The 27,752-nt window shown below is 42.0% G+C and overlaps 1 long non-coding RNA gene across 2 annotated transcripts in view; it reads left to right on the top strand.

The window, feature by feature from the left end:
- Window positions 1–5,052: 5,052 nt before the first annotated feature.
- LOC309874880 overlaps window positions 5,053–27,752 on the top strand; it is a 47,588-nt gene continuing 24,888 nt past the window's right edge. The window contains exon 1 of one of the 2 annotated variants that reach the window (XR_014316933.1): window positions 5,053–5,170. This is a non-coding gene — a long non-coding RNA (uncharacterized lncRNA). Of the gene's footprint in view, window positions 5,171–24,600; window positions 24,733–27,752 lie in introns of those variants that run through there. The other variant, XR_014316934.1, reaches the window with a different exon arrangement.

The following is a 27,752-nucleotide window of genomic DNA, read 5'->3' as shown; positions in this document are numbered from 1 at the left end:
GATCCATAGCTTTTGGGAGTGAAACACGCTTGCCTCTCTACAGACAGCAAAGGCTGGAGGGACCCAAAGAGATTAGGAGCTGTTGTAATTTTGCTCATGTATTCTCTCAGCTCAGTTTATCTGCCCATGTTGAGGTTTTAAGTAAGGAGATGCAATGTAAGGGTAGTTTTGAGTATTTGGGGTCTCATTTCCACTCTGTCCTTCTTTGGTTATTTATGCTGATCTTGTACCAATCTTACTGGGAAAGCACCAATTCCAAAGTAAACATCGAGCAGCTGCCAAATGAGGTACATGCATACATATATCATCGGTAGTGGCAGAATGGTGAAGGTGCCTCTGCTGCCAGACCATTTACCTCTTTGGAAGGGCCTGTGTCCCTTCAGTCTGGGACCTCATTGCAGGTAAGATGATAAAAGAAGGGTGGTTGACAACTTACAGTGATCGAAACTAAGCTGTACAGTATTAAATCCCAACCTCTGAAGTGACAAGCATCTCAAAATATGCGAGTCTTCTGCTTCACTCTTCTTCCCTTGCAGCTGTATGCCCAATACGTAATGCTGCAGAGCATGGTGCTAGAACTATGCAAAAAGATGAAATTCTTCAATACCCTTAACACCATGCAGTGTCTATTAAATTACATTTTCTCTGGGTTTAGTGTAGATTTTCTGCAATATTTTTGTTCCTTGCTATTCCTTATTTATGTAAAAATATGCAACGGGGAGGGAATGCAGAGTTTCCATTTGAAAACTAGGAATGGTAAAAGTGTTATTTGATGAAATATGGGAAAAGAGTATTCTGGTCTGGGCCAGTTTGTTTTGGCATCTGATATGATGCAAGTCCTTAGCTGGTTGCTAAGTATCATTTCATGCTCTTCAGATATTCTGATCCAGCATTTCCTTCTCTGGCTCATAGTTGTCCTGGTTGGTCTTGGTACATCAACAGGTTTTTTTTCTTTCTCCCTGGAAGTTTAGCAGTTTTTCAAGGATAAAGAAAAAAAAAAAAAAGTTTGATTTTCATCTCCAGAAGAAAAAAAAAGCTTTCCAGCTTTTTTTATACTGATATTTGGCCTCAGCAAGAGACTATGGAAATGTGTTTGACAGAAACCAGTGCTATGAGTAAGGAAAGCATTCTGAAGTGCCACCTGTATTGTTAGCTTCTGATTGTAACTGGATTAGCAGCACATTGGCATAAGCCTGAAATTAAGCATAGGCTTGATTTTTTACTGAAATGCTGTCTCTAGGTTATTGGTATGTCTTTGGGGCTTGGAAGAAACAAGTTTTCAGAAGATTGAATTAACAGTCTCTTAAAAATCTGTTTCTTTGTGCATATACTATTATTACTCATAGAATAAACCAAGTTGTCTCTGTGTTTCATTAGCTTTGCCTATGCATGCGTACATAAATTGTATGGCAATGCCCACTGAATAGGCAGTCTCTCAGTACTCCATTGTGTTTGCACATGCATGCATAAGAGTGTTGCATTTTTATATATAAAGGCTATGTGATCTGTGATGATGCTTCTGGAAGAAAGCAAGGTTCCTGGAGAGTCCTGTCTCATGCTGCCAAAGACCCTATATCACTGTTTATCTGCTTTGGGCAAAGGTATTTGGCTTTCCAGACCCAGTACTCTCACTTCACATGATTAGATTTCTGTATTAAAAACAACCTGCCCTCCTTCCTGGAGTTTTCTTGATTAAAAATAAACAAATGAAAAGTCACTGAAGTCACTGGAAGGACAGTAAAGTTGCAGAGTTCTTAAATGGCTAGAAATGCCTCAAAGCATGTCACCCCTGTAAGTTTAATTCTGCTCCCTTTGAGGTTTTGCAATTCAGTCTTTTCTAATTGAAGCACTCATTTTAATTCTACGGAAAGAATTGTTCTGACTGGACAAAATGATGCAGAACTGTGCAGCAAACAGTGAGAAAGAATTTGTAAGGGACTTTTCACGTCAAGTGTACAGTCACAGCCAGAACCACAAAGATCACAGTTTGTCTTACAGTGTTACTGCATTTCCAGACACCATCTTTTCTGTAGAGGGAACAAGAGCAGGTTTACATGGATTAAACAGCACATGATCAAATGATTAAGTAGTCTATCTGAGTGCATAATGCACAGGAAACGTGATTAAAAATCCTGTTGGGACTCTTAATGTGGGTTTCTATGTAGGAAAACAGACAGGTGGTACTTAAGAGTGTGAATTAAAAACTACGTAATGCTTGCACATATATACACAAACTGTGTAGTGAAGAAGATAAATGGTGGAGATATCCAGCTGTGTAAGATGCTGCTGAAAAAAATGTGTACAGCTTGCCATGAAGTAAATACTTTGGCTGTAAACTAAATGATATTTCCCTCCTATTCTAGAATTGATATGGCTGGAGAGAGGTGGTGACCGTCCTGTTGGTGTGTTAGTCTGAGAATTAGTGGAGAATCTACACAGTGGAGAATTACATCAGTGTTGCCTCATCCAGGTCAGATTTTATTCAAATTCCAGTTTAAATGCTAGTCACAACAGAGGAAAGTGTTTTACAGAACTGCTCAGCCTGGGGTCTCCTCCTTGAAATCCTTGCAGACTGGCTATGACATTCACTCTCCTGGCATTCCTCAGTGTCCCCCTTGCTGACATCTGGGGTGTTTCTGTTTCTCCCCCAGGGGCTGGTTATGCTGGCTCCACTACAGGAGCATGTGCTGATGCCTTCTGAAGTCTGTGGGCATCTGCTTATTTAAGCAAATGATTATCAAAGCAAACCCTCATCTCAGGCAGTTGCAGTGCTTCCTGTAGCCAGTGGGGAAGCATTAATTTCTGCTCTGGCAGTTTTTGGGTACCATCTGCCCAGCCAGGCTGTCAGAAAGTGCAGCTCAGTAACCTAGCTGGTAGTGTTTGGGGATATAGTACGGCTAAACACAGGGGTTGCTTCTCCACCCTCAGCTACTGCTCCAAAGCTGCCTTTCAGGAGGCTCTCAGCAGACATGGAAAATCTTGGGAGCCAAAGTAATGCAGCAGAGAGTGGTGAATATCCACATTTCCTCTGATAAGCCCCACTGTTCTTACGAAAACCCTGCTTGGGGAGGGAAGCGGGCAGGTAAATCCTGGCCTCTGCTGGGAACAGCCAAGCAGAGCCCCAGGTAGCGCCTCGGGCAGATACATAAGCCAACAGGTAATGTTTGACTGACCAGACCTGAATGGATGATCAAAAAGTGGAAGCCGCCGTGGCCATTCGTCAGTTTTCTCTGTCTGAAACAGAACCCTTGAAACCATTTGAGTTTGAAGTGCTTAGAAAATTAGACCTTATAAGCCTGGAGAGAGTGTGTGTGTGGGGAAGATCCTCAGTTTTGATTATTTCTCTACTTATAGATTCACATTTCTGTGTTATGCATTATTCATGGCATCAGTATATGGTACTGCTGACATTTGTCACTGCTGGTTTCATTCTATGCAAATCTGCAAACCGCTTTTGTAGACACTACATGAGACTCCTTTTCATTACGTGAAAGAGTGAATGTGTAATTAACAGTGTACCAGTGAAAACAGCACTTACTTGGCCTATCAGAACAGGAATCTGTTCTTTAATAGCATTTCCAGTTCATCACACATACCCTATCTCCTTGGGATATGAGTAATAACCTTGCCTTTCTTGAGTCAGATTCAAATGGCTTTTTTTTTTTTTTTATTGTTGTGGAAGGAGTCTGAACACTGTTGTACATGGTAATTTAAGCTACCCCTGTTCAGATGTTTCTGGCCTCCACTGGTACATAAACCTCCACAACATCGGGCTTTCATTAGCCCTAAGTATGAAAATTAAGTTCTGATCGTGGTTATCCCGATACATCTCTGGAACACATCCACTGAGAGCCACAGCCTGACACCAGATGTTGTGTTGTACCTGGGGTGATGGAGGCAGCTTGCCTTGGGAAGTGAGTCAAAGGCAACTGGTACCCTGCAAATAAGGCCCCTAGATTTATGTGTAAATAAGAGAGGATTTTGGCTCTGGAGTAACAAATGATACTCAGGGGAGGGTGCTTTCATTGCATTCATTTTAAGAAAAATCTGCTATTGGACCAGGAACAATTTAACTCTTATTATGCTCATTCCTATGTGGCTCACTGAAATACTCCCTGCTCGAATATTATTTAGAGGCTTATTACCTCCCGTATAAAACTCTTCATTTGTTTAAAGTTTCTTAGGTTAAAACCTCAAGTACTAAATAAATCATTATAACAAATACTTTCTGTATTTCAGAGTTCACTGACCTTTCAAGCAAACAAAAAAATATTGCCCTTATCCAATTCTCCTTTCCTATTAGGTCTGTGTTCACCCTTCCAACACAGTGCTCAGGTAAACAGTTTCTGTCTGTAGCTCTTTGCAGGAACAGTGAGGGAATAAAGGAAAACTGGCTTATACACACTGTCCTTGTTTCACTGTGGAAGGAAAAACACCACAGTGCCATGTGTGAGAATCCCTTTGGAGCTGTTGCAGCCCATGTCAGAGCCTGAGTGGGGAGATTCAGACTAAGCAAGCGCACAAGGAGCACAGAAAAGCTTCACAAGTCTTTCCTACTCTCTATCTTTTTTCTGCAAGCTCAGCAACAAAGGAAGTAAGGACAGTGAAATTTAAACGTATGCCTTTTAAAACATCCAGTTTATGTAGTTTTCTAGCCTGCCATGGCTGTATTAGAAGGCAAAGCTGCACTTAGAATATTTGCAGAAATTGTTCAAAACCCTTTTATTCCCCTCTCTTAGCTAGAATTTTGGTTTTGGCCACAAAGGGGTTTTTCACTAAAAATAAAAATGTTTCATTCAAAAGTCTTTGCAGCAGAAAATCCTTTTGTTTGTTAAATTAAAAACAGAAACCATTTCACTTCAGAAACCCCTACCTCCTCTTTTTTTGAAGTTTCTGTGGAAAATATATATATTTTTTTCACCAGCTCATATCACAGAACATAGTAGACTCTTAGGAATTTATTCTATTGCTGTTGAAATATCTTAGCAAATTAAGCCTTCCCTAGTCTGTGATTCCATCTCAATACCTCTGCACACACTCTGTACTCAAAGGCTTTTCACTGCACTGAAATCAAACTGAACCCTAACATGCCTCCTGCAACTCAGTGGATGAATTTGACCTCTGAAATCTGCAAAGCAATTAAGCAAACGTCTTTTGCAGGATGGATCAGGTGAGAAATTGTTGCTGTTCTATCTAATCTCATTCAATTTTCTGGGTGAGAAGGGACCGTGTTGATCCTCCTGTTCAGCAGCAGGATTTTCAGGGCATTGTGAAGTTCAGACATGTGAAGGTCACCCACATACTGCTTCAGCTGTGTGTTTTTCACCTCTGGAAACAAGAGCTTCTCAAAAAAGGCACGATTGTTATTGCTACTTATACTTATGTCTTGAAAGAGCTGCCATTATGCAGTAAATTACAGTGTTTATATATGGGTTTGGGACCTTGAACAAAAATAGAGAGTTTTCTTAATCCTGTTTGTCAGAGGCTAAGATTAAGTGTAGATGATCCACTAAAAGAAAAATTGAAAGAGTGTCTGGATTTGATCCTAGCCTGACAGAAGTGCTAAACTAGGGATGAAGCTATTCACTCTTAAAGCTGAGCCAGCGATTCTCCTGGAAACCATTATGGCTAATGACAAATTCTATAGAAATCCTTAATGTATGAAAATATAACACGTACAACATCCAGCAAGATACAGATGAAGCCAAGCACAATTCCTAGACATTTCTGGCACTGTTGCACAGAGGAGTCTTTGTGGTGTGTCAGTAAACTGGATTTAACCCCTGGCAAAAGCAGCTTGCAAGTACCATACATTTTGGAGTAGGCAAAGGCTTTACAATGTGGCAGAGGGAAAAACTGAAATTCCACTGTAATCCCAGCCATCCACCGGGGCTCGTGTGGTACATAACGGACTCCTGAAGCTTCTTTTGCACAGGAGCCTGATGCCGTTGCTGGGAAGGATCTCCTCCCAGACATGGAGGCCTGGGTTACAAGGTGCAGAAGGATGGGGGCAGCCACGTTAGTTGTGTCTTCTGGAGAGAAAATTGAGGAGGATGATTAAATGTTATACATTTGGAGGTAACCAAGCTAAGGGTCCTGGGTCAGATCTCTGTCATTAGTAGAAGTCTGGGACTGCTGCTGTGTATGTGTAAAATAACGTGGATGTTTTGTAAGGCAGAGAAACTGGAAGAAAAACACAGCACATCAGAAGGTGGCCACGAGCTAGCCAGTTTATTCCAAGGAGGAAAATGAGAGATGGAAAGGAGGTGAGATTTTTGTAAAAGTTCTTCAGTGTAGAAATTAAAAAAAACTTTGCAGGCTTCTGAGGCAGAAGCTAAGGGAGGTTCATAAGCCTGGTTCTGGTGCAGAGTGCTTTCTGCCATGTCTGGCTGTAGTGGAAATGGATCTCCAAAAATGTACAGCTTCTGTCTCAGGACTCAGATCCTTTCTTGACATGTAAGAAGGACTCAGGGAGCTAGATGAGACTTTGAAGGTTACAAGTGTGTTTGTGCGTGTTCAGAGCTCTGAAGCCATTTGGATTTGGGTCAGCTGTAGAAGTGAAGAAGTAATTCTTCTGCTCAAAGCATTTGAGAAATGTAACAGGAAGAGGTAAATGAATAACTGTTCATTAAGAGTTTGCAGCTGAAATTTACACATCTGTGACAGAAACTGTACAGCTTGCTTATGGCTGAAGCTCTTACAGCCTTATGGTCAGCAAATGCTGAAGTACAGTTTGTTTTATTGTCTCTGGAAGTGATCACTGTGCAGAGTCACTGTGATCAGCAATATGTAGCTTTGCTCCCAGCAGGAGAGGGAAGTGCTTTTTCTGCTTTGAAAAATTCAAAAGTTGACTTCAAAACAAATTGTTGTACATCTATTGCCATGCAGGAGTCATAGGTTGGCTACAACGTGCTGTGCAAAAACAAAACAAAAAAAAAAAGAAAAACCAGATGAATTTTCTGTGATGCTCTGAAAAGCTCTTCCTTTCCAAGAAAGGCTAGGAGCAAACAAAAGTGGAGCAATATAACAGGCTAGTGGTATATAATGGTGCTGCCATAATAGTTCCCTGTTCTGTCCATGCAAACCTATCAGCCAGGCCTGGGTCATTGCTGTTTCATACCTCACAGTGCTCTCCCCACCATGTCTCCTGCATCGTTGTTGTTTCTTCTAGCCAAGTGTGAAAACAGGCCTTCACTTACTGTAAGGTGTCGGGGAATACACACATGAAGCAAATTGTGGTCTGTATGTGCAGCTTTTGAAAAGGGGCTTTCTTCCAGAAAACAGGATGGTGTTGTGACCTGTGTCCTTGGTTTCCCTACCCCACAAATCCAATTAAAGGTCTCCAAACAAAATCAGATTCATGAACCTCCTGCCTCGTGAAATGCTATTCCAGGCACAGTTCTCGTCCCCCAAAGAGGGCCGCTGCTGTCATTCTTTAGTGGGCACTGACAGGATTTGAATGTCTCTAAATTGCTCTTTTCTATTTAACACTTTTCTTCCGCTGCTGGGCTCTTTCATTGTCTGTGGCTCCACTTCTGCTCATCTGTATTCAATTTATTTTGTGGTTTCAAGAACTGCGGTAGTTAATGCTGCAAGCCGCAAAGGCTGATGAATTATAAATCTTTTCAGTAAATCCTTCTGAAAGGAGCACAGTGCTTGAGAAAGGTCCTGAGCGGACAGGATTGGCACCTAATGTCCCTACTTGTGCAGGAAGCCCCTCTGAGGCAGCATCCCCCATATTTTAGCAAGATGCTCGTTGGACGTGGCTGACTCGGCAGGACGTAGCCCCACAGCTTGAGGGATCTGGCTACTGTTTTTGTCATGGTGGGTGAGCTGCTGGCCAGCCCCTCTACCTACCTGTGCCTCCTCATCCTCTGCAGCGTGAGGCCACTGCTGCTGGCTGTAACAGCACGCCTGTGGAAGGCACTCTCAAGGGAAAGGGGAGAGCTTGACAGCTATTCAAGGCCCACGGGCAAACAGCAGTTTGGGTGTGTGGGTAGGGCTGTCACGTTAGCCTTGCTCTGCGCTCACCTGGACCATTTGTAGCTCTGGGAGGCTCTGTCTCTGCCCGTGCTGTATGATTCATACAATATTCTATGTCACTGGGCTAATAAATACAGTTATGTATTGTAGCATGGGTACATCTGGCCAGTATTGGACTCCATGAATGCAGTTGTTGGCTTTTGGTTACCCTAGGAATACATAGTAAAATATCCCATAAGTGGTGGGATGATGCTAAAATTCATCTTCTAGAGTGCTTCAACATAAAGCTTGGGTAGCTGGTAGCCAGAGCAGTGCCAGACAGCATTGCTTCTGAGTATTGCTATTAATTATGTATTATCATTTATTTATAATTGATACTGCTTTTTTTTTCAGATGGGCATAGGGTCTTTGACCTACCTAAATGTACCTAAGAATGCGATCTGTACGAGAGGTCAAAATTAGCTGTGTCACACATGGGGATCAGCACAAATGGTGTCCTGCACCTTGTTGTTGCTTGTGACAATGAAGCCGTTGTGTGGGCAGGAGGGGAGGGAAGGGGAGGCACAGCCACAGCTGCAGCTTGCCTCGTGCACTCTTCCTACGCCCTTGCTCTGCCTTACAACAAAACTCTTCCAAAAGGGGAAACTCACTGTAGAAGTACTTGGTGCAGTGACACCGGTGCATCCCATGAGGGTGAATTTCACAGTCTGCCACAGCAACAGCTGAGCTGGGATGTGCCTCCCAGAGGGGCCATGAACTGCTGGGTTCTGGGGAAAGGCAGTGAGCTCCAGCTCAACAGGGCAGTGCAGGAAAGGAGCAAGGTGCTTTAGTTAACACTGAATTACGATCCCAGCCTTTTCACTTGCGCTGGTGTCTGCATTAGTCTCTTCTTGCCTGACCTGTTCAGATTGGATGAGAGCCCAAGCCAAAATCCCAAAGAGCACCGTCCACTCTTGCTTTGTTAGGGTCTGGATGGAAGGAGCCCGCAACTCATCTGTCATTAAAACGATGTCTCTGGAGCTGGGTGGGTTCTGAGTCTATTTCTGCGCTGTTTCTAGCAGCCAGCAGATCTGCTGAGGGGCTGAGCTGGAGGAAATCCAACGTTATTGTAGTCTTAAAATCTGACATCCAGAGATGTTTCTGTTGCCTCTTTCTTACAAATGTATTTTCTAAAATAGTAGCCAGAGAGCCTCAGTCAGGCAGAGACTTCAAACCCCGAGCAGTTTCTCATGCCCCTCCACTTTGGTTGGTGACTTTTACCTATGTTGTGATAAAAATTCCCTATCAGTTTAAGTTACTTGTTTCCTTCAAGAAACTTAATGACTTTGTGAAACTATCTTAAATGAGTGTCAGCTCTTAAACACCCTGTTCCTCTTCCTCTGCAAGGTTCAATGATTTTTAACAATACAGAATGCTAAAAGAGGTCACTGCAGCTAATCATATATATCAAATATTCAGCATCCTTTCTTCCTGGAAGGAAGTGGTCCAAGCATCCTTCAACTTTGACTATATAAATAATGAGGATATTGCTTCTATTTTTCACAAGTCAATATAATAAAATGTCAAAAGATAAATACACTCTATTAAAAAGATTTTATTGTTTGTGCTACAGGAGATTTATTACTTCACTAAGAAAAATATTTAGCAGACATATGTGCTATTTTACAATTGCGTTAAGTGCAATAAATTGGCAGTGCAATGAAGACAATGTTTTCCAGGGCTATGAGACAACTGTGCCATAAGATGTTTTGAGGTGGCAGTATAATGATGAGACATAAAAATATTATGATTTATTATAAGATATTTTTAAACTAAAATAAATTATATATATATACATATATATCTATATAAACTACTAAGGCTTATTGAAGTCTAAGGTTCATGAATAACCTGAAGAATGTAACCTAGAATACAAATATAGCTGTTATTTCTGGTTATATCCTTTCATGGCACTATGAAGTGTTTTCATGAGTTATCACAGGGCTTTGTTCCGTAAGTAAGAACTCCCACACTCTACAAAAGCACTTTATAATGCCAAAAGATGGTCATAGAGTCCTTTTAGTCTGTACTATAACAACATTAGTATGTCTGCAACCCTTTCCCTCTAAGGACCACTCAAGCATCTCTTGAGGAAAAGCACTGTGGATAAATGGTGGTTCACAACCTGAAAATGAGAATTGCTGCTATAGGTGATGGTATTTTTTTTTGTGTTTACCCACAGTAGGGAATGATTTTGAAGGCACTCAGGAAAGAGAGTTAAAAATAAATAAATAAATAAAAATAGGATGTATATGGAAATATTTCTGTATTTCCAAATTTGTTCTCACTACTAAGATAAGATTTTTTTCTTATTATTTATTTATTTATTTATTTTTAATAAGAGCCCTGCAGACATTTTGCAGTATTTGGGAGCCGTAAATAGCTGAGCAAGAAAAGAACTTATACTGAATAGAGAGCTGCAATAGGCTGCCAAAACTGTGGGTGGGCATTCCAGAGCTAAAGAAATTAAGAAAAAAAATGGGAAAGTCGGCTGTCTCTGAGGGATTTCTCTCCAAAAAGCTTTTGTGTGATGGGAATTCAGCTACCAGCTGTTGAGGAGGCAATAATGTGAATGACAAATATACTGGAAAAAAAGAGTGGCTCGACTAGCATGGCATTGCATTTTCTATGCTAGCTGCTCAAGTGCTTGATTTCTGTTGTTGTGGTTTTTGTTGTTGTTTTCTTTTCACTTTTTTTTTTTTTTTCTCTTTTTTACCTGATGTCTCATAATTTGCAACATATTCTGGATCAGAGATGTTCATCCTGATGCTGGACTGTGCAGTGGCTGCCAGTACTAGTCTCAGCTCTTAGGGCTGTTGATTCACTGATGTTGGTAATTGTTTGTAGTAGAGCCCATCCAAAACAGGAGGCCTGTCAGATATGCTCTTGATTACTAGATTATTGGATTGTGGTTGCCTCGATTATTACTATTTTTTTACTCTATTTTTTTCCTAAGATAGCTGTGCTTTTAAAAGCCAGTGTCAAGTGTCACTTTTAGATGCCATATTACATGTCAGAGATTTTAAGACCTGTGTGGTAATAAAGGCCAATAAAACTGCAGTTTTATTGCTTAACCACTGAGCTCAGATTAGCATTATAAGGGTCTTTCTTTAAAAACACTCACAAATATGACTGCAGTGGCATATAACTGGGTTCTTTCTAAGGGATCAGGACTCATCCTCCAATACTTGTGCAGAATAGTTAGACCAACCCTAGGAGTGCCCAAATGCTGGAATAGCTTCTTTCAACGTAATATTTTAATGTGTGTGTCTCTGATAGAGGCATAGCTTAAAGTTAGTCTTTTCTGCTATAGCTGTACTCTTTAAGGAGGTGACTCTTCAAGGGTGTTGAGTTGCTTAGGGGACCCCTTGTACTTAGTGTGAACTAGTGGAGATCGGCTCAGCTGATAGCACTTAGATGGATTTTGAAGGCATGTTTGTATGACTTCTGCTAGTGCTGATCTTTTCTAACACATCCAGGTTTTAAAATCTTGACACATATTTATTTGCTAATCTCCAGGAGTTAATTGCTCCCTTGTGGAAATCCCAGAACAAAAAGTATTCTGTATACTGTCCTTGGAGAGGCTCAGAATACACATTTCTTGACATACATTTCCTTTTCTGAGGCTTTTTCTTCCTGATGGTGTTGCTTGATTCATTTTCTTCAGTTCTCACTGGCAGAGATGAATGAGAAAGAGGTAATGATCTCTCCTCAAACTTGCTATAGAAATGTGGCCGCTTTGTACACCTGAGAACTGGCACTGAGAAGACCCAGTAAGTGCAGTGTGCCCGGGAGCAGCCCAAGCAGTAGGCCACCTTTGGGCAAAGTGGCTATCATCACGTCCAGAAGAGGCTCGTCATGGGTGAAGCACCTTCTGGAGAAGGTCCTGAGACCATCCCAACTGCTGGTCTGTGTCTGGCGATGGTTTGAAGAGAGTGTGTCTGGAAGGGGTAAATTTGGGACAGAGAGGACATTTGAGAAATTAACAGGTGGAGAGGAGCACATTGGGGTGCTTGGGAATGCTCTTGAACATTGTTTGTTGTTGTGGCCTAGATGAGTATGATGCACTGATGTCCTCTTTCACATGGAAACTGTATAGTATATGGCAAAAGTACTGCAACTGGAGCTGGAAGAGCTCATTTCTAATTCTACCTCAAAAGCAGATCTGTTGCTTGATCCTCATGAACCTACCTGTCACTGTGCCTCTGGCTGAAAACACGGGGAAAATTACATTTCTTGAATGACTTCCAGTCACATTGCTACTGCTGCTATTAGTACTGCTATTACCACTACTTAGGAGCAGTTTGTGGATCTACACAATCTGGCCATAGCCACTGCTGTGGCTCCAGACAAGGCCTACTGCAATTTCAATGTCACCTGGTGGGCGGGAAGCCAGTCTGACAATGTCAATTCTCTGAAGTTTGAGTACTCTTAGCACTATATCAACACTCACAAATGTTTGTAGCGGCTGTAAAATTATGCAGCCTTAAAAAAAAATCCAGAGACATGCCAGTTCTATTATAGACCCCATCTGTGCATCTACTGGTTCAAAATGGAAAAAAATCCTTGCGTAGCATGTTGATCAACTAATTATTATAAACTATATCTCGTAGTAACATTCTGTTTCAATGGTGCACAGCTGTTTCTGTCTCTGTGTTCCCTTCTCCTTTTTTGTGTCTTTTCTCATGCTCCCTTCTCAGTGCTTTGCATCCAGTGGAAGAACTGAGAAAGTCTTTAAAATATTTGATCTGAAGCCTGGATCCGAAGCAGTGCACTCAGTAACAGCCTTTCAAATGAATTCAGTGGACTCTAGATCAGTATCTAATCATAAAAGGCGACAGGCAATGAAACATACCCTCTGTTTTTATTTCTCCACCAAAGCTACAGACACTATACCTTCTTTTGAAGGCCTGCAGGGATTTTGAACAGCTTCTCAGTCTGCACTGTGGTGTGGCATGATCAGAGGGGTGCTCCGGCAGCAGTGCTGGCTTACAGGGCCCAGATCCCTGTCAGGTCGTGGCTTGGCATGGTGTTGTGCTTGATCCTTCTCTGCCTGCCCTTACTTCCCATTCTCCTTTCCAGATGCCCCTCTCAGGCATGCTAGCACAGTGGCTTGTGATCCCACTCTGAATGGGATCAGGAAACCAGACTGGTTTATAACTCTTTGTTCCCCTCCCCACATTTTCATGCCTTTTTTTTTTTCCTTTAAGCTGGACCCTTCCCCTTACTGGTCTTCCAGTTTGGCCATCCCAACAGGCATGTTGGCAAAGCTGAAGATGAACAGCATGGGCTGAAGAGTAGGGGAGTCAGGTGAATAACCAGGGAACTATTTGGAGGCTGTTTTCCCTTGACCATGCAAAGCAGAAGCCAAGGAAGCGGAGTTAACCCAGAAGACTAAAGTGGGAGGCTCCTGCTCATGGTTCAGCTTTTACCCTCTGAATATTTCCCCTGAAGCTGCTGCTGCTGTTCCCGGGAAGGAAGCACAGTCTGACAGTGTCAGCCCCTGGCTCAAAGGCAGGCCCATCTGGCGATGGATCTCTTTCAAACATGAAGTAAATTTGGACTGATCTATGCTTTTACCTAAAAATCATGCAGTGCTCCCAGAGCTGAATATTCAGTTGATTCTGAACCAGGCAGTGTTGTAACTGTATTTATCTCAGTTGTTTGTCTTTGCAAATCAGCTCAGACTGAAGGCAGAGAAAGATTTGCATTCATGATTGCAAACAAAAACTTGCTGATTTCTCCAAACTCTAGTTAATTGACCATCCACCAACTCGGGGAGAAACAGATGTAAATTGTGGCCAGCAAAATAACTTAAAAAACAATCCTCGAAACACCAACAAAGAACCTGCAGCACAAGGCTATAGCAACAGCTGCCTTCTGGGGATCCTTGGGGCTCATTCAGAACAGGGAGCAAAGCAAGAGCATATGCGACCCTTGGACTTCATTTCTTGTTGGCAGAGAGCCACCCAATTGTTGCATATAATAAACATCGCCTCCTCTTCCTTGGCACTGACAGGTTTTCCCACAGGGTGTCAATGCCAGCAGCACTGAAGGTTTTCTGAGTGCTTCTCAAAGAAAGAGGTTGTGTCTGAAAACCAGAGTCAAGTGGCGAGCTGACGAAAGGCCTCTGCAACGAGTCAGCTAGAAAAGATAGAAAAGCCTTTGTCTGAGGAGGAAGCAATTTGCCCTGAAATTCAAAGAATATCTCTGAGGACATGTCTGTGGAGCCAGATGTCACCCAAGGAATCCTTCTCCTGTCCTGTACCCAAAATTGCATTTTGGGTAGCAATTCAATTGCAGTGTATAAAGCAAATCCAAGATCTAAGACTCCATTCCCTCTTGGTCTCTTGGCTGTTCATGTAGGAGGGGTGAGGAGAAAACATACAAATGTCCTTATTTGCACTTCTTGTTTGAAGGCTGTATTGTGCAAGTCCAGACAACGGGCAAGATTAGTCTGCCTGAAAGAAGTAATTGAAGATAATCTTTGGGAGATGCTTAGTGCGGGGGGACAGGTATGAAGCCTGTGTCAATGCCTGAGGAAGAGAGAGAAATCCACGAAACAGCCGGCCTAGGGATGCGAATTCAGACACTTTGTCCTGCTTTTGGAGAGCTGAGACCCTCCAGTCGCCTTTGTGACTGGGGCAGCTGCTCCACATCCACGGCGAGGATGTCCCTGTGCCTCCACGGCAGATGTCAGACACGGTGCGTTAGGGGACAGGGTGCTGCTGCAGCCCCAGCCAGGAGGCCGTGAAAGAAAGGGCACAAAAGCAAGGCCGCATCTGTTCAGGAACAAAGGACATCTGTCCCTGGCCCAAGCAGCTTTTGGCATGATTTCACAAGGACAAAGGCTCAGGTTGGCCGCTACAAGGCTGGTACTCCATAAAACAAGCCGTAGGGTCGTAGGCTGTCCAAATGCGTGCTGACAGTGAGACGGCGCTCTGGTAGGAGTGAGGTTTTGTTCCATCTAGGGGAGAGTGTAGCACAGGATGGGGACCATCCTTTAACCACACATCTGCCCGTGTTTTGGGATCTCTTTGTGCAGTACAAAAACTAGACTACCATCAGATTATACACAACAGATGTTCTGTTCAAGTACATTTATGTGTGACATCCTCGTATCAGGAAAATTTCTTTTGCCTTTTTAGAAACTGAGTTCATCTGTTGCTTTCTCTGGGTTGTTAAATTTTTGTTGCGAGGGCAACTTATTTATTGAAAGGCTGCAAACCACAGATGCACATCTGCCTTCTGCATGAATGTGAGTCTTACAGGAGAAAATATTTTAGAAAGGGCAGATTTGTACTGTGCCTTCAGTACAGTGCTCTGGAATGAGCTGAACATAACAAATTCTAATTAATAGCTTGCTTAGCATCATTGTTCAAAAATATGCTGTACTTCCTTCCCTCTTCTGCTGGTGCCAGCACTGGCTGTAATGCTTTTTAGCTGGTGGGATCACAGCAGCAAATTTTGTATTGGAGTGTATGTGCATGTGTGCACGAAACTGTAATGTGGTGGAAATTTAGGAGAACAGTATCATGCAAAACAAGAATAGTCTGGGTTATTCATTACCAAGATTGTGCTAACAAGATGAAAATATATAGTTGTTGAATAAAAAACAAACAAATATGTCCAGTAATCATAGTTGCCAAAACTGTTGACCTTGCCCAGCTATTTAAGAAGCTACTGCATCTTTGAAGAAAAAGAAGAGTATATTTACAGGGAACCAAGACCAGAGATACATGCCATCACTCTGTTCAATGAATGGAGAATTTGAGCAAAAAAGGGAAAAGTGTTTTGAAATTGTAACACTCCCCTAGATGGTCTGAGAGGCACCTGCTGGTGCACCTGCTACATTTGCAGTCATAACAGAGGGACGTAAGGCAAAAAATGCACACCAGGATCCAGATGAACTCTGTATACCATCATGTACAAAGACCAAAACAAAAAAAGTGGAAATTGCTCTTGTGTATGCAAGAGTGTCCAGATAAGATTTCAGATGTCCAGCAAAGTTACGTGAAACTGCAGTAAGAGAATGGTTTAAAAAAATAAATGTACTTTTCAACTGCTAAATGAAGATTTTCTTCTTCAGAACAATTTGTTACATACCGCTGTTCGAATGGCTTTTGTGAGTGCACATTTGTAATAGCTTTTCTGGGATTTGAGCAATTTGCAAAGTTAAAAGCTCTGTTAATTTCCTTTGGCCCTCAAAGTGACAGAAGTAAGTACAGAGACATATACGGAACATTCACCTTGGCTGGCTTTGTTCACCTAGCTTAAAAGCCTAAATTAAAATTGCAGGCATCATACCCAGCCAGTGGGACCTCCAGAGAGGGACTGAGAGTGCATCCATGAGGGAGCTTTCCTCTCTTCATTCCTCTCCACTATACGAGCAGTCTCAACTTGGGCAGTGAGAATCCTCCACTTGAACTGAGTTGATATGCAGCATCCTGAGATATGCCCTGGAGTCCTTCCGTGTTGACTTAACCACTGCCTGGCCTCTGCTAGCACATGCTGAGCACGAGAGATGATGGAGCCCTCCTCCTGATCAACCTGTTTTCATCTGAACCTGCTGCCACTGGTTATGCAAGGATAAACTCTTTGAATGCTCTTCCTGGTTCTTGTGTGGGAAGCTGCTCTTACACCTAATTTGTTGCCTACAGGGATGTCAAAATGCTCCATCAGTAGGTGAGATAAAGGCATCAATTTTGGCATAAAACTGATTGGTAGACACTTGTGTACATAGGAAGAGAGTTTAATATATCTACAGATGTTTCTCTTGCTGCTAGTGCCTGCTTTGGGGCCACCTGTCTCCTCCTTTTTAATTCATTCTTCATTCATTGTACAGGTGAATCAGATCAGGGAATTTATTCGGATTAAAAATATCCCAATGTAAAACCTGGATCAATTCCCTGACCAGTTCACGTTATGCTGTTCACAAGTGGGTTGTATAACCACGTCCTGAATAACTGCTACAAGCAAAGTGATACCACCTGAGGTTTGTTAAATATGAATTTTTATTCAAGAAGTGTCCTGGCTCCACTAAGGGGGTGGTGGAGTAGTGGAAATGAATAGCTGTGAAGGAGATGGGAGCTGATGGAGATTCACACGAGCACTGAAGGAGACATCCAGAATCCATGGTCTGGGTGGTTTGTAGGTGTAATGTGCTATACAGGGCATAGCAAAACGTATATTCCTGAGTTACTATCAATTAAGAAATGCAGGGATAGGTCTCAAGCTTCTACTACGGACCTGTACAACTTAATCTGCTGGAGACTTTTCATTCCCTAAATTCCTCAAGCACTCAAGAAGTTATATATAGCCAAGGTTGTTGCAAGGCAGCCACTTGTGAGGAAAGGGACAGTAGTTGGCATGCATTGTTGCTGTGGCTGGCGCTCGGAGAAAATCTAGAGATATGCAAAATCAAAGAGGTGCTGTGTTTAAAGTTAACAAGTTCTTTAAGCAATCATTACTGTGAAGTGTTCACCCAAGAGGATGAGACACCGAAACTCCATCTATTTTATCAGCAAAATAAGAAAAGTTGGAATTTTTTTTTTTTTTTTCTGATTTTGAACTGTTACTTGGCCACCCCCTCCAGCTATCTGAAACAAAATAAGAGTCATTGTTTATGTACTGCTTTAAAGCCAGTTCTTTCACTGAACTTTTCTAAATCTGGTAGCGTAAGGATCAGTACTTTGCAATGTCTATTAGAGCATTTTAAGGCGTATTTTAGATTATGTTGTTTCAAAATTAAAAATCTCAGGTGTTCACAGTAATTACTGAGATAAATTAAGAAAGTTTCTCTTGCAAAATGTCATTCCCACTCTTCCTTAGTTAGCCTTAGCCCTCAGCCAAAATTTATCTCCAAGTTATATGCCACACCCCAAAGAAATACTAACACTTTCTTAAGAGAAAAAGAATGCTTTGGAGTCGCCAGAATAAAAGGTTCCAGAATTATCTTAGTGATTGAGTCATAAGGAAAATCACTTGGACACGGATGTGTAGAAGTCATAGGGATTAATACAGACCTTGCATGTTGGTAGCTGTTAATACTTCTGTGCCACAGGCTCCGGTTCTGCTGTGGAGGTGAACAGATGCCCCAAATGCAGAGTGTGGGCATGCTGAGTACCAGAGATGTCCAGGTTTTGCTTTGGTTTTGGTCCCTGATGCTCTGCCCCATCTCTATAGTTAGCCAAATCCAAGCTGTAGAGCCAAGTATCTCAGTCTCTTGGACTGACACTGCGACCTCGACTACCCAGCTGGCCCCTGCAAAATCCCATGCCCTAAAAAGAGACAGGATGGGACTGTAAATAATGGAAAGGAGATTGTTCATTATTGCCACTAGTAGTAAATGGAATCCATCATTTCTCCACAGAATCTAGCATCTGAGTAAACATGCTCTGGGTTATCTGTTGTCACCACAGAGAGCTCCCCCGCTGGATTGGACAAAGAACTTTGCAGGACTCTTGCTCATTTCTTAAGAGTTTTTTGGCATTACAATGAGCCATTTATTTTCCAGTGGAAAGTTTGAAAACTAACACTGGTAATTCTTAAATGAAAACACACAGTTTTAAAAATTTGGTTGCTCTGTCCCTTTACCCCAAATTCCTCATCACTTCCAATTGTAGATGGATACCAGTCAAAAATGTGCTTTTGTATTTGTTTTGTTCTGTCTTGTTTTTAACAGATCTTTCTCTGCAGTTTATTCTGAGACTTCCCTGATGGATGTGACAGAAATCTGAAAGCTGTAGGTTTTATTTATTTATTTACTAAGTTGCTTTGCTGTTAAGCTCCTGGAATGATCATTTGCTTTACTCTGAGGAGTTGTTAATTATGTAGCATGAATTATACATGGTTTTTGAGACCGCAGTTTTCTTGCACAATGGCCCCTGTGGTAAAGGGTAGAGAAGCCTCATCATGGTACCCGTTAGCACTATTTTAGCTAAGAAGCTGTCAGTCTCCATTATAACCCCCATTATTCAGGATTTCTGAGCAATCTATAAATATTTGCTCTAGTACAAAAGAGCTCAGCTGAAGAGCTCCTATTTTTAGCTGGAGGTTAGTTTTGGTTGTTTGTTGTTTTGTTTTTCCATCTCCTTTTAAAAAGATGCTCTCAAGGTTAATGGAACCATAATTTGACCTTCCTTTATTATACTGTGCCTGCTTGCCCTCTGCTTGTATTTCTGTATATATGAGTATTCCCCTGACAAATGTGTCACAACATGAGTCACTGTGAAAGATGCAGACCGAATAACAAAGTTCATATTGACAGTCTGTTCAAGACTGAATTCAGTAGTAGTCAGGGTACAGTATATCTTCTGTCACAAGGTTTTGAACCTTTGTTAGAAATAAAAAAGTCCTGCAATTAATCCTGTTAATCCTTGATGCCTCGCTTAGTGGACTACTCATGCGATGGGATCTGCCTGTGCTGGCCTAAATGCTCAGTGAATGGTGTAGTCTCCTGCCCTGACCCAACAAAGTGTTTTAACAGGGAGAGTCGCCCTTGTGACACATAGGTTTGATGGGCTCGTGTTTTATTAAATGGCATGTAGGTTCTCCTAATGAACCTGTAGTGGTGTTTTATTCTGATTGTTACTACTATAGGAAGTCTGCTAACGAGAGCAATCAAAATTATCATCAGTCATGGTGAACTGAATGGAGCTCAGCTGTCCTTATTGTGAAAGGCCCAGACCAAGTGCTTCAAAGGCCAAATCATATCTCATAAACTCTGCCGGTAAAGAATGCTGCACATTTTGATTAGCATTTATTGGTGTTCATCTACACAGCTGGCATCATATACATAGATATAAACACGAAGAGGAAAAAATGTTTGGGCTTTGCTCATCCATGTATCTAATTTTAGAGAGCAAGAGGTTGGCCTTTAGCTGTCGAGCTTTTTGTTTTTGATGTTGAATTCTACAGCAAGTTACAAATACATACTAAATCATGCATTGAAAAAAGTATTGCCAAAGTCTTGCCCTTGGAAACTGAGAAGAGCAAGAATTAGAGTTGCAGTGCAATCTGAATTTGGCCCATTTGGGCATAAAGAGTAGAATAATGTCTTTGTTTGCTCTTACAGTTTCAGTGCATGTGACTGACAAGATAGATGTCTAAAAGGTACAGAAACCCAAATCATCTAATTTCATGCTCACAGCTTCCCTAAGCCTACTAGCAGAGTCTGTGGGAATGTGAATGTTCTTACTTTCTGTAGATATGGTAGGGAGTACTAAGCCAATCTGACGTATGGAAGTACATAGGACCACACAGGATGCACCACAAGGTGAGAATGGAGCCAGCTGATGTCACCTTGTGGCTGCTCTCTATCCTTTTTGAAAAGTTTTAGCAATTGAGGTAGGTTCCTGATGACTGGGAAAAGGCAAACATCTCCCCTGCCTTCAAGAAGAGGATCCAGGGTGTTATGGGTTGCTCAGACTCCCCTCAGTCCATGAGAAGGGCAGGGAAACTTGTGAGGCAACATCTGGAATACTATGTCCAGTTTTGGCCTCTCCAGTACTAGAAGAACATTGATATACTGGAGTGAGTTCAATGGAGGGACACAAAAATGGTGAGGTGCTTGAAGCACAAGATTTGTGAGAAAAGGCTGAGAAAGCTGGGTCTGTCACCTCCTGGGGAAGAGAAGGCTGAAGAGAGACCTTAGTGCTATCTACAGCTACCTATACAACAGGGAGAAGATGGGGCCAGACTCTTCTCAGGGGCAGACCATGACAGGACAAGAGGCAACAAATGAAGGAACATGGGAAATTCTGGTTTCATATGAAGATAATATTTTCCTGTGAAGGTGGCCAACCACCAGAACCTATTCTTAGAGGACTTGTAAACTCTCCACCCCAGGGATCTTCAAAACACAGCTGCATATGTGGAACTGTTTCAGATGGTGCCTAGCCGTGGGAGGCAATTGCAATGACACAGCAGAAAATTGTCATGAGATTACCACATGTAGAAAAGGTTTAGCGATAGCAACTTAGGTCACAGTCAAACTTCACCTCAGAAAGTCTTCTTTTTTTAGGTTCTTTCACCCTAGTCATTCTACAGGACCTGGATCATCACAGCCTCTCCGGAGTCCTGCAACACAGCAGCTCCACTGTTCACCATACAAATCATCAGTGTATATAACTGGAGCACGCTATTTAGTGTAGCGAGCCCAGAAAATGCCAGACACTTGCAAAATTGTACACTATTAAAACCATATGTGTAACAGCTTTTCAGTGACAATTTGACCTTGTAATTTCGTAAAAGGACTTAGGCTGGGTTTATACCAGTAAACTAAATGTGCACGGGAATGTTCCCAGCTGTTGAGGCTAACTGGTGAGGAGCAGCCTGCATCTACGCTCGTGCACAGCATTCGCCTGTGCTAGGTGGCTGCAAGCAAAGTGCTGCTTGGGTGTGGTTCCTGGCACACTCCAGCTACCAGAACAGGTCCAGAAGTTGCTTGGGGAAGCGCTAGTTGGAGCAGGCTACTTTCATGCCAGGGAACTCGCTCATTGCTTATTAGTATAGGTAACCGTGCTGGAATTTCATAGGCACATGGTGAGCGGGCTTGAATTTACTAGCAGAGTTTTATGGTCTAAGGCAGATGAGCTAACAAATCTTTGTGATTAGAAATGAAGGTTTAAACTCCAGCTAAGGACCTATTCCTGAGACATCAAGTACTGTCAGATGACCCCTATCTTCTCCCAGTACTTGCTTGCTAGAGACTTCTTGAGGTAAAGGCTTAGCCTTTTGAGTTGGCTTCAATCCCTTTGCCAGAACTTTTGTACTTAGAGCTACTTTAATGTTTTTCTCTCTGGCAATACCCAGTATGTTGGGTCTTAGGTCAAGAAAGTGCTAGTGAGAAAATTTAAAACCAAATTTGTTTTCTGCTTCTGTAACGATTCTCACCCATCAATAAATATGTGTATAGACTCTCTTGCAAGAAAATAGGGCAGGCATGAGAGCCAAAGCCTTCTCTGAGACAGTGAATTCTCGGTGACTTCAGCCAATTCTGGCGAAAGTGTTTCATTGATCCTCATGCGACGCCTTGAAAATCTTTTTTGCTATAAACGAGACATATGTTACAAATATCTCCAAATGATAAAGCTAGAAACAAACAACTCTTGTTCCCAATGTCATGTAAACCCAACTGAGCATGCACTACAGGCCTTGGAAAGGCTGCAAGTTGGAAAAGTTAAAGCCCAAAGGAGTTGTTCCTCTCTGTTGTATATGAGTAGAACACTAGCTTATGCCTGCACATATCTAATCTGCAAAATACGTACAATTGGAATGAACCTGATCAAGCAAGGACAAGAGCTATTCTTCAGAAGGAGGAAACAAGTGCGGAAGTGGAGCAATTGCTTGAGTCAGTCATGACATATTTTTCTTTTATGAACGTTTCTGTTAAAAGCATAGAAGAAATCCCTCTGGTTTTTGATGGCTTCAAAAACAGCCTACAGAGAAGGTCAGGCCAATACTCTGAGGATGCTGTTGGCACTATGGCTCCAGTGCCTGCATAAATTTCTTTCATTTGCTCATAACATAAATTTTCAGGTGTAAAGGACAGAAAGCAGATGGTGGTGGGAATCTCTTGGCTTTCCTCTTTCCCTGCTTGCAGAACGCATCCGTACAAGACAGGATGGTACCAGAAGGTGACACACGTTCTCCCTGGAAGGACTCCTACTGTGGCAAACTGACAGTATCTGCTGTGGTTACATTACACTGCCTTCACAACTGATGGGAATCCCTCCTGGGACTGCAGGAACAAAGTCACTGGAATAACTGCCAGGTAGAGCCTTTTGATTTTCAGTATGAGGGCATTTTTACATCTGGCCTGAGAAAATATGTCCATAGTCTTTCAAAAACTTTCATTGAAAGCTTATGTGTGTGTCCAAGGATGCTCCTAGGGAAGCATCCCCTAGACTTTGCTCCAGGGTACCCTCCGTGGGCAGAAGGCTACAGAAAGTAGTTTCAGCTGGTCACAAGAGTCACGTGAGGACTTATATTGAATATATTTCAGCAGGTGGCAAACACTGGGGCTGCAAGGATGTATAGGGTCTTACAGCTGTTTGGTAGGCCATACACCACACTCTACTGCTGTCTAAAGAAGGGAAATTTTGTGAACTTAAAGTTCATTGACTTGGAAATTTGGAATCACTTTTCTGAAACTGAAATCAGTAAGTAGACTTCCGCTTGAGTTCTTGTTGCCTCAAGCCTTTACCCCCACATTCAGGAACAGGAGCAGTGTTACCATGACACAGTAGATATCTCACAAAACTTACAATTTATCTTCTGCCAACTTACTTTTGAGACTGGGATCAAATTATAACACAATGATACAGGATAGTAGCAGTGATCACCATTAGACCATCTAATCCTTTTTTTTTTTTTTTAAAGAAGCCACAAAATGCTGTTCTTCAAGTCTTTCTCCACAAATGCAAGGAGTGAAAGAGTTTAGTTCTAACTTGTGGTATTTTTTTTACAAGTTTTAAGCTGGTCTTCAAAAGTGATCCCTTTTCTGCCTGTTATGAGTTAATGAATTTTAAGTTCAATGCCACAAATAGTTCTGATCACTCTCATTGAAGAAAGGTGAATTGGAACTGGTAGATGCAGAATACGGCAGTGAGAAAGATCAGACAGACAAGGATCCTGCTTTATGGTAGGAAATTGAAGGGAAAGATTTGTTTAACCTTGCAAAACAAAAGCAGAAATGGGATATGTTTGCTGTCTGGAAATGTATCAGGTGGGTAAATACCAGAGAGGAGAAAAGGAGCCATGGATGCTTCAGAATACAAATGACCAGGAATAAATTCAGGCTTGAAATTAGAAAATGGTTTCTAGGCATTCAAACAGTAGTCCCACAAATGGGATTCGTGACTGCTTTTAAGACAGAACTTGCTGTGGTTACAAATGGGAAAGGCTGGCGTGGTGCTTTTATTAGTGGGCTAGACTGAATGACCTGGTAGGTCCCTACTAGTTTTGTCTTCCTACCATCAATGCGTTGAAAAACTCTCTTGGAGATAATACTGCGAGGACAGTGAGACACACACCCAGCAGATTTCTTCCTTCCTAAGCAGTAGGTCCTCTTCATCATTTTAAATTGTCTTCTCCTATGGATTGCAGTATCTCCTGGTTTGACTCTTGCCTTGGGTAAAAAATGCTAATCCTTCTAGAGATGGGCCTGATACATATTGAGGACAGCACTTACCTGCAAGTCAGACACCAAAGCCAAGCTGAGAGGACTTTTTGGTCCTGATCCACCTCATCCTAATGAAGTCATATCCAAGAGCTGGGTCCCATAAAGACTTGTATGGGAGATAAACCTTTTTTAGCCCATCTTCTTTGGGTTAGCTTTTCAGGGGCAAAGAAGCTGCTCTGCAGAGTTGGCCAGTACAGTTGTAGAGGAGGAGTAAAACTGGTGTGAAGAAACCTATCGCAGAATGCACTGTGAACAGATACTTCTGGGTATTTGAACAGATATTCCTACCTGCTCTAGCACTGATATTTTTTTCCTGAATGGTTTTCAGCAAGCAGAATTGCTATAGGGTCCAAGCAGCAGCATCCTCAAGAAAGCAATTCTTCTGTGCACCTGAAATATTCCACACAAGGGAAATTTGGGATTACCTCTTCCCCTGCAGATCAAACTGTGCTGGTGAATTTCCAGCCATAGATGATGACAAGACAGATTATTTTGTGTTGTGGAAGAAAAACAGAGGTAAAAAGGTAAGTTGACAGAGGCTAAAAAAAAAATAAAAGAAAGCAGATCGTATACTCTGGAGATTTGGGTAGCCCTAAAAAGAAGACAGATGGGTTCCGGTAAGTGACAGTCCAATTTCATTTGATGTTCCTGAAGCTGTGGGAAGAAATTACCCTTTTAATGTGGAGTCACGGCTCCTTGAAGTGGATGAGAAAATTGGCTGAATTACACCCAGAGGGTGTCAGTGCCACAGTTTGGCAGAAAACCTGGACTTAGAAGATGTGAAGACTAGTGCCTTTCTGTGGAGAATGGAGCTGCTCTGACTCACAAGTAATGACCAAGCCGTGAGCAAATGAGACACAACAGACCTATATGACAGTTTCCCTGAATTTTGCTTGGGGGCTGATGGTGGAAGAAATGGCTTAAAGCTCTCAGTGGCAAAATCGTTGAAGAAAAGACCTCTGTGATGAATAAGTACAAATTGTAGAGAGTTTTTACTGTATTTTTCTTGCTCCATTATTATTTTGATATATTTGTTTCTTGTGATCACTTCAAGGAGAACTTTTTCCTAGCAGAGATTTACCAGTGATGCTCTGACATCAATTCCTGTTTTGCTCTGAAGCCTGTAATAATTGGCAACAGAGCTGCAATCATGGACGAGCTAATAATGACAGGGATGGTTTGGAGATGTTCAAATGAAAAGGGGAACCTCAGGTATAGTGGTCCACAGGTACAGCTGTTTTGCACAATTTTTGGCAATTCTGCGGTGCAAACACAGCCCTGCCAGTCTTGAAACTGTTTTCATGAGCATGTGTATTGTAAATGTACAATGGGCTGTGGGTCGGTTAATCCATTTGGGCAACACAGAAACTAGTAAGAAAACAGAGATCAGAACAGGTTACATGATACATTCAGACATGACCTGTCCAGTAGAAATAATGCCCACACAAGTCAGTGCTCCAAGAAAATAGTATTGGCCAATTTGGGCTATGGGAGTAATAGCAGGGTATAATCAATAAAACCTTCACGTTAGTGAGTTGGAGAACGTTTGTGGCATGGGGCATCTCAATGCTGCCAGCCTGCCCCAAATGTGTAGTAACCTTCCATCACCATTACTCTCTAAATCAGTGGTGTACAGGGGAAAATAGGCCAGCTAAATCTCTCACAGGTCCAAATTGTTCTTGTTTTGGAGCACACCATGTTAAATGGTCGGTGAGGTATTTGGCCCTGAATGCAGTTTCTTTCCTTGCTTCCTTCCTTGCAATATCGCAATATTTTACAGTCTGCCAGAACTCTGTGGTACCTCTCCTTCCTCCTTGTGCTTAGGTAATACAATTTTATATGCAGTTCATCAATTCACCTAACCTCTAGTTTATACTAACCTTTATACTTGTAATTTATACTAACCGTACATAACCTTTTTAGTTTAATATGCATCATGTGGCAGTTGTGAAACACCAGTCCTTTTATTTTACTCATCTTTAAGTCCAGATTTATTGGCTGTCAGCATAAATAGCTATTCTTGCCCTTGTCTTGTTGTCTGGTCTTTAAAATAGGGATAAGAAAGGTGAAGATTCAGATTTACTTCACGGGAGTTTTTGAAGGTTAATGTAATTAATATTTGCCAAGTATTGGCTGGAATGCGCTAGGGGATTGCAAGGTCTTCCTGCTATTCCAAATGAGATATCTGGTGCCTAATAAATACCTGCAAATGCACAAAATGGAGCCGTCAGAGGAACTTTTTTCCTCTGGCTTTTATTCATCCAAATCAGCTTGGGATCCTCTCATCCCAACTTCACTATGAGGGTTTGAGAAGTATACGAAGCTATACTGAAAAATACTTATCAGCCAGCTGCTGGTGGTGACATCAGCTTGGCCTGTAACAGGGAACAAAGCATGTATTGCTAACTCCTGCTAAATAAAGCCCATGACTTGTCATCGTTCTTCCTTTTTAAAGAGCAGATTTCCTTATGGGAAAAAAAAAAAAAAATCACAACACAACACAACGCCAAGGCAACGAGTCTCATTCCAGTACTTTCAGGTTCTGTTTTTATTGCTCTCAGCTCTCTCCTACTTCCAATTATTTATGGAACAAGCTATGAGTCACATGGTGGAGCCGGAATGATTCAGGAGTTTGTTGAGCGAAGGGAAACAGGAAAAGAAGGGCCTGGCGGTTCAGGCAAATGACATCAGTGCTTCGGCATCCCGTCCCAGGCCTCGAAAAACTCAGCCCTCGCTGCTAGAAGCACTGCGGAGCAATACTCAGAGGCAGAAGCGGTTTGTTTTTTTGGCTGGCCTGCAAAATAACACTGGATGTGGTCTTGCAAGGTGTATGGATAGCGACGAGTCAAGTGGGAGATGCGGATATGTAAATTGTAGCAAGGGATACAGCTGAAAGTATTGAAGAAAAAGCCCATCAAAATGGGCGATTGTGCATCTGCAAAAAGTACAGAAACTGCAAGGAGTGTCTAATCTTCTTCATATTTCTTAGCCGATTGCCAGCGCAGGTTTGCTTGGCCGGATTTTCTTATTTTTCCTTCTTGAAAGTAGGGATTATGCCTAGGTGACAATTCCTGTGTACTCTGCAAGCACAAAGCTAGCAAAGAATTATTTATTTTCCAGGATAATGAAAAGGAAGCCGCCAGACACTCATCACAGCCAGATATCTTTTATCCCTGGGTTCTTGAGACTGTGCTTCTGTACCACGTAAGAGATTAGCTGGAAAATCTTGAGATGCTAAAGCAGCATGTTTGCAGTGACATAGTTTCCTTTCAAAGTGGCTTTGGCTTAAGGACCACTCAGTAGCATAACTGATAAGAGTCGGTGAAATCCAGCACATTGCTGTAGCTCAGTAGACAGTGCCTAGGACAATGGGTGTCTCTGCAGCTGCTACAATCAAAGAACAGCACAAAAATCTATGGCAGTGCCTGGTTCTTACATATCCCAGTGAAAAAATTAAAACTGGGTCATATGTTGGTGGAAACAAAATCAAGTATATGTTCGTGTTAAAATATTTTCTTTTTTAAACTTGATTTGCATAAATGTA

Source organism: Aythya marila (assembly GCF_965140915.1).
Source record: "Aythya marila genome assembly, chromosome: 2".
NCBI classification, from domain to species: domain Eukaryota; kingdom Metazoa; phylum Chordata; class Aves; order Anseriformes; family Anatidae; genus Aythya; species Aythya marila.
This window is presented reverse-complemented; position numbering and strand designations above follow the sequence as displayed.